This window comes from Schistocerca gregaria, chromosome 1 (genome assembly GCF_023897955.1).
Source record: "Schistocerca gregaria isolate iqSchGreg1 chromosome 1, iqSchGreg1.2, whole genome shotgun sequence".
NCBI lineage: Eukaryota > Metazoa > Arthropoda > Insecta > Orthoptera > Acrididae > Schistocerca > Schistocerca gregaria.
The window spans coordinates 407,974,924-407,984,238 of NC_064920.1; positions in this window are offsets into that span (position 1 = coordinate 407,974,924).

The following is a 9,315-nucleotide window of genomic DNA, read 5'->3' on the forward strand; positions in this document are numbered from 1 at the left end:
TTCAATGCATTAAGACTATGTAGAAAGGTACAAATCATTTTTGGCACGTTAAAGTTGTTGGTGATCTTTTTTCGCATAGCCACATAGTCACAAGAGACTTACAAAACAGGAAATAACATGCTACTGTAACGTTATTAAATATGATATGAAAATTTTAAGAAAGTTTCCTAAAAAGAAATTTCCGATGAAAGAAATACAGTGAAATAACTATTTAGTAGAACTAATAGCTAATTACGAAATAAAAACCATTTCAATTTAGGACTTTTGTTTCAGTAAGTGCCAACTGGAATTTTTGCCACTATTAGCGAAAACGTACAGCGCTGAGGCAATAATCAAGCTTGAGTGTTAGTTTCTTACAGTTTTAAATACGAGGGTTGGAACTCAAATAGTGGCAACTATTTATTCACAACCAACACAAAAGAGTTACATGTTTGCACCTGTTACTGTCCTTCAGAGTAGTCACCAGCGTTGTGTAGAACCCGTTGCCAGCGATGTGGAAGGCGTAGTATACCGTTAACAGTGCCTGTTCTGTTGATGGTGCGAATGGAGCGGTCTGCTGCCTGTCGAATGTCTGGAACAGTTCCGAAGCGAATGCCACGAAGTGGTTCTTTCATCTTCGGAATCAAATGAAAGTCACAAGGACTTGTCCCGAGAGTATGGTGGATGGTACAGTACTTCCCAGTCCTATCGACCGAACAGAGCAGCCACAGCTTGCGCTGTATGCGCCCGCGCATTGTCGTGTAAAATGATGGGTGGGTTGCGCAGAAAGTGCCGCCGCTTCTTTCGCAAAGCTGGTCGCAAGTGAAACTCCAAAAACGAACAGTAATACGACTTAAGTCCGTGCGACTTTGATTTGATTCGCTTCAGAACTGTTCCAACAGGGACTGGCAGGTAAATATGAACTCGCGTTCTCTTGGGAAGTAACTGCAGCTACCGTCATTATAGGGCTCCTCTATTGTTCGGCTTGTTGTAAGTATTCGCTGTCGACCACCGAGTTAAAAGCAATCGTTCTGGCTAACAGAAATCTGCCTCCGGAATGTAGGTGCTCGGAACATATTTTAAAAAAATGCTTTCTGCAAATGAACATCTTCTGGTTTTCCAAAAACCATGAAAAAACAGCTCTGATATACCGTAGGTTCAGAAGATGCCGCAAAGTTAGTGGCTAGTCACGAGCACTGTTTTCTAGCTTTTTCCGGGATCCGTAATGTGACACCACGCGTAGCAGGTAGCTTTTTTTGGAAAAGAGTGTAAGAAATTGAGATCATTTGTTTTTTTGACGTTTCGCCTCCTCTTTGCGATTTTTTTAAGAAACAATTACGCCATTCGTGAACCGATGTATGGACGAATTTTTCTTGACGGGTATAAGGGAACAGTCAGTTCTTTAATAACGGAAAGAGAGCCTTGATTTCCACGCCTTGAGCTGAACACATCGCTTCTCTGCAGGCCGTGCTCTCATCTGGAGGAGTCATTGACAGAACGACTCCAGCTTCAGACTTCATGGAAGTGTGACACATTGTCAGCACGCTACTCGTATCGCACTGAAGTTTACGGTGAGCATAGCTACCACCTCCGGCAAGTTAGGATAGTCGTGAGTCTGAAGTTCAGAATCGTGGCAGAATTCACTATCCCATGTTCGTCAGTACATCCTCAGATCTCTGGGTTTTTTCGGTCCTCTACTCGAACAGTCAATGTAATTGTTATATAGTCAGGTTGAGATAAATGACACAAAGTGAGATGCGAGATTATTAAGCAATCTGAATGCCATCGAGTAATTTTGGCAACCAAAAGCTCGAGTTTTGTAATTCTCATGGTTAATTCTGTGGTTGTAGCGTCAGTAATTTTAGGACTGTTTTTGATGCTTTCTGATTTTAATGCTTTTTTTGTAATGAACCACAGAGTTCATTTAAATCTTGCTTGTACTGCCTCATTTAATATTTTTCACTGATAAAATGCGAATTCTCCACTTTAGATTTCGTTGCTAGGCTCACAATATTTCATAGCGTTCATCAACCCATTGGGTACATTAATACCTGCTTTGGATCTCAAGGATGTGATTCTCATTATTAATTTTCATTCAGTTAAATTCACTTAAACATACGTATGGTATTGTGAATCGTTCGAATTGTTTCAGAAATCTCTCAGATGCCTCGCCCATAAGCACAGTTCCATTTTCCCACAGGATTTTCTCCAGTTCTTCACAACTGAACACTAGGTTCTTTTGTCAGAACAGACTCATCGTCAGTTACCTTCAGTTAATTTGAAAATGTCTTCTCTCAGCTGAATCTGCGAACTAGAGCCCGGGTGTTTGGTCGTCCCAGCAGCTCCTCTTTTCGCTCTGAGCAATTCGTCTTGGAATTCTCATAATTTAGCACATTTGCGACAAAATCGAAACATTTATCTTTCAAATATTGAAATACCTTTTTCAGAACTTCGAGAACAGGCACTGTCTTTCCTTCGCGGACTCTTTTACTGTCTTTATGCATTCGTTTTTTTTGTTTTTTTTTTTTTTTTTTAATCTGCACGTCTGTTTCCCGAGGTGAGGAAGAATTTTGCTTTTCAGCCATGACTTTGCCATTTGACATCTTTAAGCACCCTCGGCACTTACTCCGTTCGGAATTCACGCACTATCAGTTCGTCTACGCTTTCTGTACACCCGTTACCGATGACCGTCCTTAATAAGACGCAGCTTCCCCTTCGCTGCTGTAACTATGTGCGTTACTCACTTTTTACAGCACTCAAGCAGCGTACAAAACGGCACGGAAGCGAAGGCTGTCGGCAAGGGCACTGTCAGACTGTGACAACAAAACTGCTGCAATTGAATGACCCGCATAAATCAGCAGTGGTGGAGGTTCTGGCCGGAAGCAGCACTGTGGTAGGAAGTGCCACTGTACTTGTGGAACCTACGGTAGGGGCGGAAAGCCACGGTCGGAAACACAATGTAGCCAGGGCACACCATCAACAGGAAGTTCCGTTTCTACTTCTCCTTCCCCCTCCCCCAGACATGCACTTCATACTTTTTTCTTTGCGTTGTTACGTACCGCCGGCCGCGGTGGTCTCGCGGTTCTAGGCGCGCAGTCCGGAACCGTGCGACTGCTACGGTCGCAGGTTCGAATCCTGCCTCGGGCATGGATGTGTGTGATGTCCTTAGGCTAGTTAGGTTTAAGTAGTTCTAAGTTCTAGGGGACTGATGAGCACAGCAGTTGAGTCCCATAGTGCTCAGAGCCATTTGAACCATTTTCGTTACGTACCATACAATAAACGCCTGAGTCTGCAGTGACAAATGAGCCCAGTTCATAAATAACAATTAGTTACAATATGAAATTTGTACGTCATCCCTGATGCAAACTAATTTTCGAATTAGTCCACCTTAAAATCAACATTGTTCCAGTGAGTAAATCTGTACCTTAATTGCGATTCTACATAATTACGCACCTACGTCTGATGATGATGATGTTTGGTTTGAGAGGCGCTCAACTGTGCGGTCATCAGTGCCCGTACAATGTCCTAATTTTTACACAATCAATTTTCTTTTCACAATCCAATCTAGTCAATCTCACAAATGATGATGATGATGATGATGAAATGATGAGGACAACACAAACACCCATCTCCGGGCAGGGAAAATCACCAACCCGGCCGGGAATCGAACCAGGGACCCCGTGATACCTACGTCTACATCTACATCTACATCTACATCCATACTCCGCAAGCCACCTGACGGTGTGTGGCGGAGGGTACCTTGAGTACCTCTGTCGGTTCGCTCTTCTATTCCAGTCTCGTATTGTTCGTGGAAAGAAGGATTTTCGGTATGCCTCTGTGTGGGCTCTAATCTCTTTGATTTTATCCTCATGGTCTCTTCGCGATATATAGTAGGAGGGAGCAATATACTGCTTGACTCTTCGGTGAAGGTATGTTCTCGAAACTTCAACAAAAGCCCGTACCGAGCTACTGAGCGTCTCTCCTGCAGAGTCTTCCACTGGAGTTTATCTATCATCTCCGTAACGCTTTCGCGATTACTAAATGATTCTGTAACGAGGCGCGCTGCTCTCCGTTGGATCGTCTCTATCTCTTCTATCAACCCTATCTGGTACGGATCCCACACTGGTCAGCAGTATTCAAGCAGTGGGCGAACTAGCGTACTGTAACCTATTTCCTTTGTTTCCGATTTTGTTTCCTTAGGATTCTTCCAATGAATCTCAGTCTGGCATCTGCTTTATCGACGATCAACTTTATATGATCATTGCATTTTAAATCACTCCTAATGCGTACTCCCAGACAATTTATGCAATTAACTGCTTCCAGTTGCTGACCTGATACATTGTAGCTAAATGATAGGGGATCTTTCTTCATGTGTGTTCGCAGCGCATTACATTTGTCTACATTGAGATTCAATTGCAATTCCCTGCACCATGCATCAATTACGTCTGACGTAAACTTTCCAGTGGAGTCTGTTTCCAGTAATAAATTTATTCAACTGAGAGAATACGTGGGAATTATACCATGCCAATCTTGCGAACAGGTAGGATGACCCAAAAATTTGGATTTCACGTTCCCTTCGTTGGTAAGACTATTGCCCCGAACATTGCCGAGAATTTCGCCTTCGCATGTGTTCGCGATCAGCATACATACGGTGAAAGGTGGCTTCTATCTCGCTAAGTGTAAGTTGTTATAAGCGACATAATCTTCGAAGCTGCGTGCGTGCTTCAATTACCTTTGCGACTCTCTTCTGGCTGACGTGTGGCACGATGACATATCGATGTCTCGCGGAGCTCCTTCAAGCGTTGGCCAGGCGCAAGTTGGCCGGCGAAAAGGGCTGCGTTAGGCGTTCGAGATAAAACTCCTGTTTTGAGAGTATGTAGGTCTAGATGGAGCAGCATGGTGCTTTAACTAGTGATATCATATGAAGTTCTTGCACGTAAGGAATGCATTGCCATTATAATACACTGCATTAACTTACAAGTCATTCTATTTCTAACGGTAAATTCAGCTTCCATGTTACCCTGTTTGTAAAATGGCTCTGAGCACTAGGTCACGAGTCGCCTAGAACTTGGAACTGATCCAACCTAACTAACCGAAGGACATCACACACATCCATGCCCGAGGCAGGATTCGAACCTGCGACCGTAGCGGTCGGCCGGTTCCAGACTTTAGCACCTAGAGCCGCACGGCCACTCCGGGCGGCTCCTGTTTGTAAAATTTTATACGCTAAATAGAGACAGGTCTCATCAAGGCGTGATTTTCCCCGAGATTTATTGCCTTCATCACTTACCAGGTGTCGCCGGCCGGTGTGGCCGAGCGGTCTAGGCGCTTCAGTCTGGAACGCGCGACCGCAACGGTTGCAGGTTCGAATCCTGCCTCGGGCATGGATGAGTGTGATGTCCTTAGGTTAGTTAGGTTTCAGTAGTTCTAAGTTCTAGGGGACTGATGACTCAGATGTTAAGTCCCATAGTGCACATAGCCATTTGAACTTACCACGTGTCCCTGCCCTTCATAAGCCTGCAACAGGAGGTGCCATCGATATGGTCCTATCTAACTATACATTCATCTTGTAGTCCACACTCCCTATTATACAGTTCTGAATGTTGTTACTAATAAGTAAAGAAAATAAATTAAGAAAGGGTAGATTACAATTGACAGACGAGAGCGGAAAAAATTGGCGTAAATCATGGTTGTCGTTCCGTCGTTAACATGATGCGTGACCGACAAAAGACAATAAATAATTTCAATGTAAATAGTGAGTCTTCAGAACAATATCGGGCTACGTAGATAAAATGTAAATGAAGGCGAGTTCTGTTATCAATCTTCCGATATGCAATTAAAGCTGCTTCAATGACGTCTGATAAATTGCATCACCGTTTTAAAACAACCCTCCTTGACTCATATTCTCCAACATTAATTGCTGGAAAAATATTTAGAATAAACCAGTCCGGACAAGAAAATGTTTAAAGTGACAAATAAGAGCTATATGCATCTCATCAAATTTGTTATCAGCTAAATATGCTAAATATGCAACAAAGAATAAACCACTTCCTGCCTGGCTTGCGGTAGGGAGGAGCGCCAAGAGAAGAAAGACGGTAGCAAATGATGCCGTTCCAAAATTTGTACTTAAACAAATTACACCTGAAAAGCTACCTTAGAATACTTTTAAACTGCATATGCATTCTGTCATGTCATCTCTGCATCTCGGAAGTTGTCAATCTTTCTGTGAATGTCTTATTATACACTACAGATGTCTTGCATGTAATTGCATAGTTATTGATCCACTAAAACTTTTAGTCTCACAACGTAATTCGGCGTGCAATGCATCCAGTGACCAGACACACAATAATTTTTGTGAGTTACATTCATCTGTTTAAATGATGTATCAATCTTATAGTCGGTGGCGTATCCTCTTTTCCCTGGTTCTCCATGCGTTCATATAGATTTGCATGTTATGCAGTTCGTACCCGAGTGTCAACTGCACGGATGTTCCCGCCGAATTAAAGTTCTCAGTTGTGTGTTATACATTTTCAGCGCCCAACCGTTGATGTATGGAATAAACTGAGATTAACTTCATTTATCACCACATAAGGTGAGGTACAAACTGTTTCATCATGCATGACAGTTTAACTTTACTACTTCTGTGCTACTAATTCTATTCGCAATAAATTTCGGAGACAGTATCCATATATGCCGCTAAATGCATCTACAAAATTATATGATTGTATCACAGATAGTTTAGGAGATACTACGCCATAAACAAGCAGATCACGACAAGCTGCCGGGTCTGGTTTACCAGGGGATACAACCCGTCGGCTTTGACCAATGACGTCAGAATTGGCCAGAGAGCATGTATTACAAAGATGAAAGAGCTGAGAAGGATGTTCAGAAACAAAGGAATCCAAGAGATAAAAACTGTACTTCACATATATAAAGGCCAGTAGTATTTTCACGTTAACGACATCGCGTGTTTATATCTTAGTATTTCTCCGCAAAATACAATGGAAAGGAATGAATGAAATATATTACTAGCAAAGGTACATTTTGGCAACATGTTTAATAAAACATTTAAACGGGCACTATGTCCGCGGAATAGTCCGTCACCACTAATACTCGTCTAGGCGGTTTTGAAGTGTCGGAATCTGACGTTTCCATTTCCCTATAAGATATTTCACCGCTGACCGGTAACCCTCTATACTGTTAGTGCAGGCCCCTGTGGATAATGATCTAAATTCAATGCTGACTTGAAACTACTGCCACCGACACCCATAATCCCACCGGAGGTTCCCCCCTCTTGTACTTCCTTTTCCCAAAATGCGACTCTTCAATTTCGACCATAACACCCCCCCCCCCCCCCAGCGGCTCACTATATTTCATGTATTCCCCACAAACGTCCCTGCAAAACGAGTACCAGTCCACTACCGTACGCTTATTCACACGACATTCCTGCACACAGAGCCACCCAGGATATCTTAGACACCAATAGTAAGTGATTTTCATTATGTCTCTCAGGGCGAGCTTAGATTTCTCGAACGACGTTCCTCTCCTGATAGATCGCCACAACCGGTCTCTGCTGCACCTCCATACAACAAAGTCGTGAGTACGGCGACTTGATACACTGGTGAGGCGCATACGTTGGCCGCACTCACGACATCGGACGTATTCAGTAATAAGATCACACATTTACTAGAAACAAATTATGGTCAACATGTCTTTGCCCATAGCTTGTCTTAAATCGTCAAGACTCATTGCAACAGACAAATCCTATAAACGAAAATAAGACACTAAAAATTGTTCTAAAATAACAAACTAATACTCCAAATTGCCTCAATATCATTACGAATAACATTAAGTACCGTTTGAATAAGAAACAACCAATTAATTTAATTAAATCACGCAATGAATAATTTAAGGAATACCAAGCGATCACTTTTAGATTCACATTCAATTATTGTAATGTACAATGATAGCGCTTATGCGGAACACAGAACTGTTTTATTATCTATGCCTCGGAGTGAAGACATTGCTATCTATGACTAACGTATGACGTCATTGGTCAAAGCCGACGGGTTGTATCGCTTGCTTCACTAGACCTGTTCCGCACTGAGAATGGCGCTTAATTTTTTTACGTCTTTGCTACAAACTCTTCTCCTAACAGTTTTTGCTAGTAGTACCCACATATGCTGCTGAATGTGCCTACACAATTATGTCATTGCACGATAGATACACTCCTGGAAATTGAAATAAGAACACCGTGAATTCATTGTCCCAGGAAGGGGAAACTTTATTGACACATTCCTGGGGTCAGATACATCACATGATCACACTGACAGAACCACAGGCACATAGACACAGGCAACAGAGCATGCACAATGTCGGCACTAGTACAGTGTATATCCACCTTTCGCAGCAATTCAGGCTGCTATTCTCCCATGGAGACGATCGTAGAGATGCTGGATGTAGTCCTGTGGAACGGCTTGCCATGCCATTTCCACCTGGCGCCTCAGTTGGACCAGCGTTCGTGCTGGACGTGCAGACCGCGTGAGACGACGCTTCATCCAGTCCCAAACATGCTCAATGGGGGACAGATCCGGAGATCTTGCTGGCCAGGGTAGTTGACTTACACCTTCTAGAGCACGTTGGGTGGCACGGGATACATGCGGACGTGCATTGTTCTGTTGGAACAGCAAGTTTCCTTGCCGGTCTAGGAATGGTAGAACGATGGGTTCGATGACGGTTTGGATGTACCGTGCACTATTCAGTGTCCCCTCGACGATCACCAGAGATGTACGGCCAGTGTAGGAGATCGCTCCCCACACCATGATGCCAGGTGTTGGCCCTGTGTGCCTCGGTCGTATGCAGTCCTGATTGTGGCGCTCACCTGCACGGCGCCAAACACGCATACGACCATCATTGGCACCAAGGCAGAAGCGACTCTCATCGCTGAAGACGACACGTCTCCATTCGTCCCTCCATTCACGCCTGTCGCGACACCACTGGAGGCCGGCTGCACGATGTTGGGGCGTGAGCGGAAGACGGCCTAACGGTGTGCGGGACCGCAGCCCAGCTTCATGGAGACGGTGGCGAATGGTCCTCGCCGATACCCCAGGAGCAACAGTGTCCCTAATTTGCTGGGAAGTGGCGGTGCGGTCCCCTACGGCACTGCGTAGGATCCTACGGTCTTGGCGTGCATCCGTGCGTCGCTGCGGTCCGGTCCCAGGTCGACGGGCACGTGCACCTTCCGCCGACCACTGGCGACAACATCGATGTACTGTGGAGACCTCACGCCCCACGTGTTGAGCAATTCGGCGGTACGTCCACCCGGCCTCCCGCATG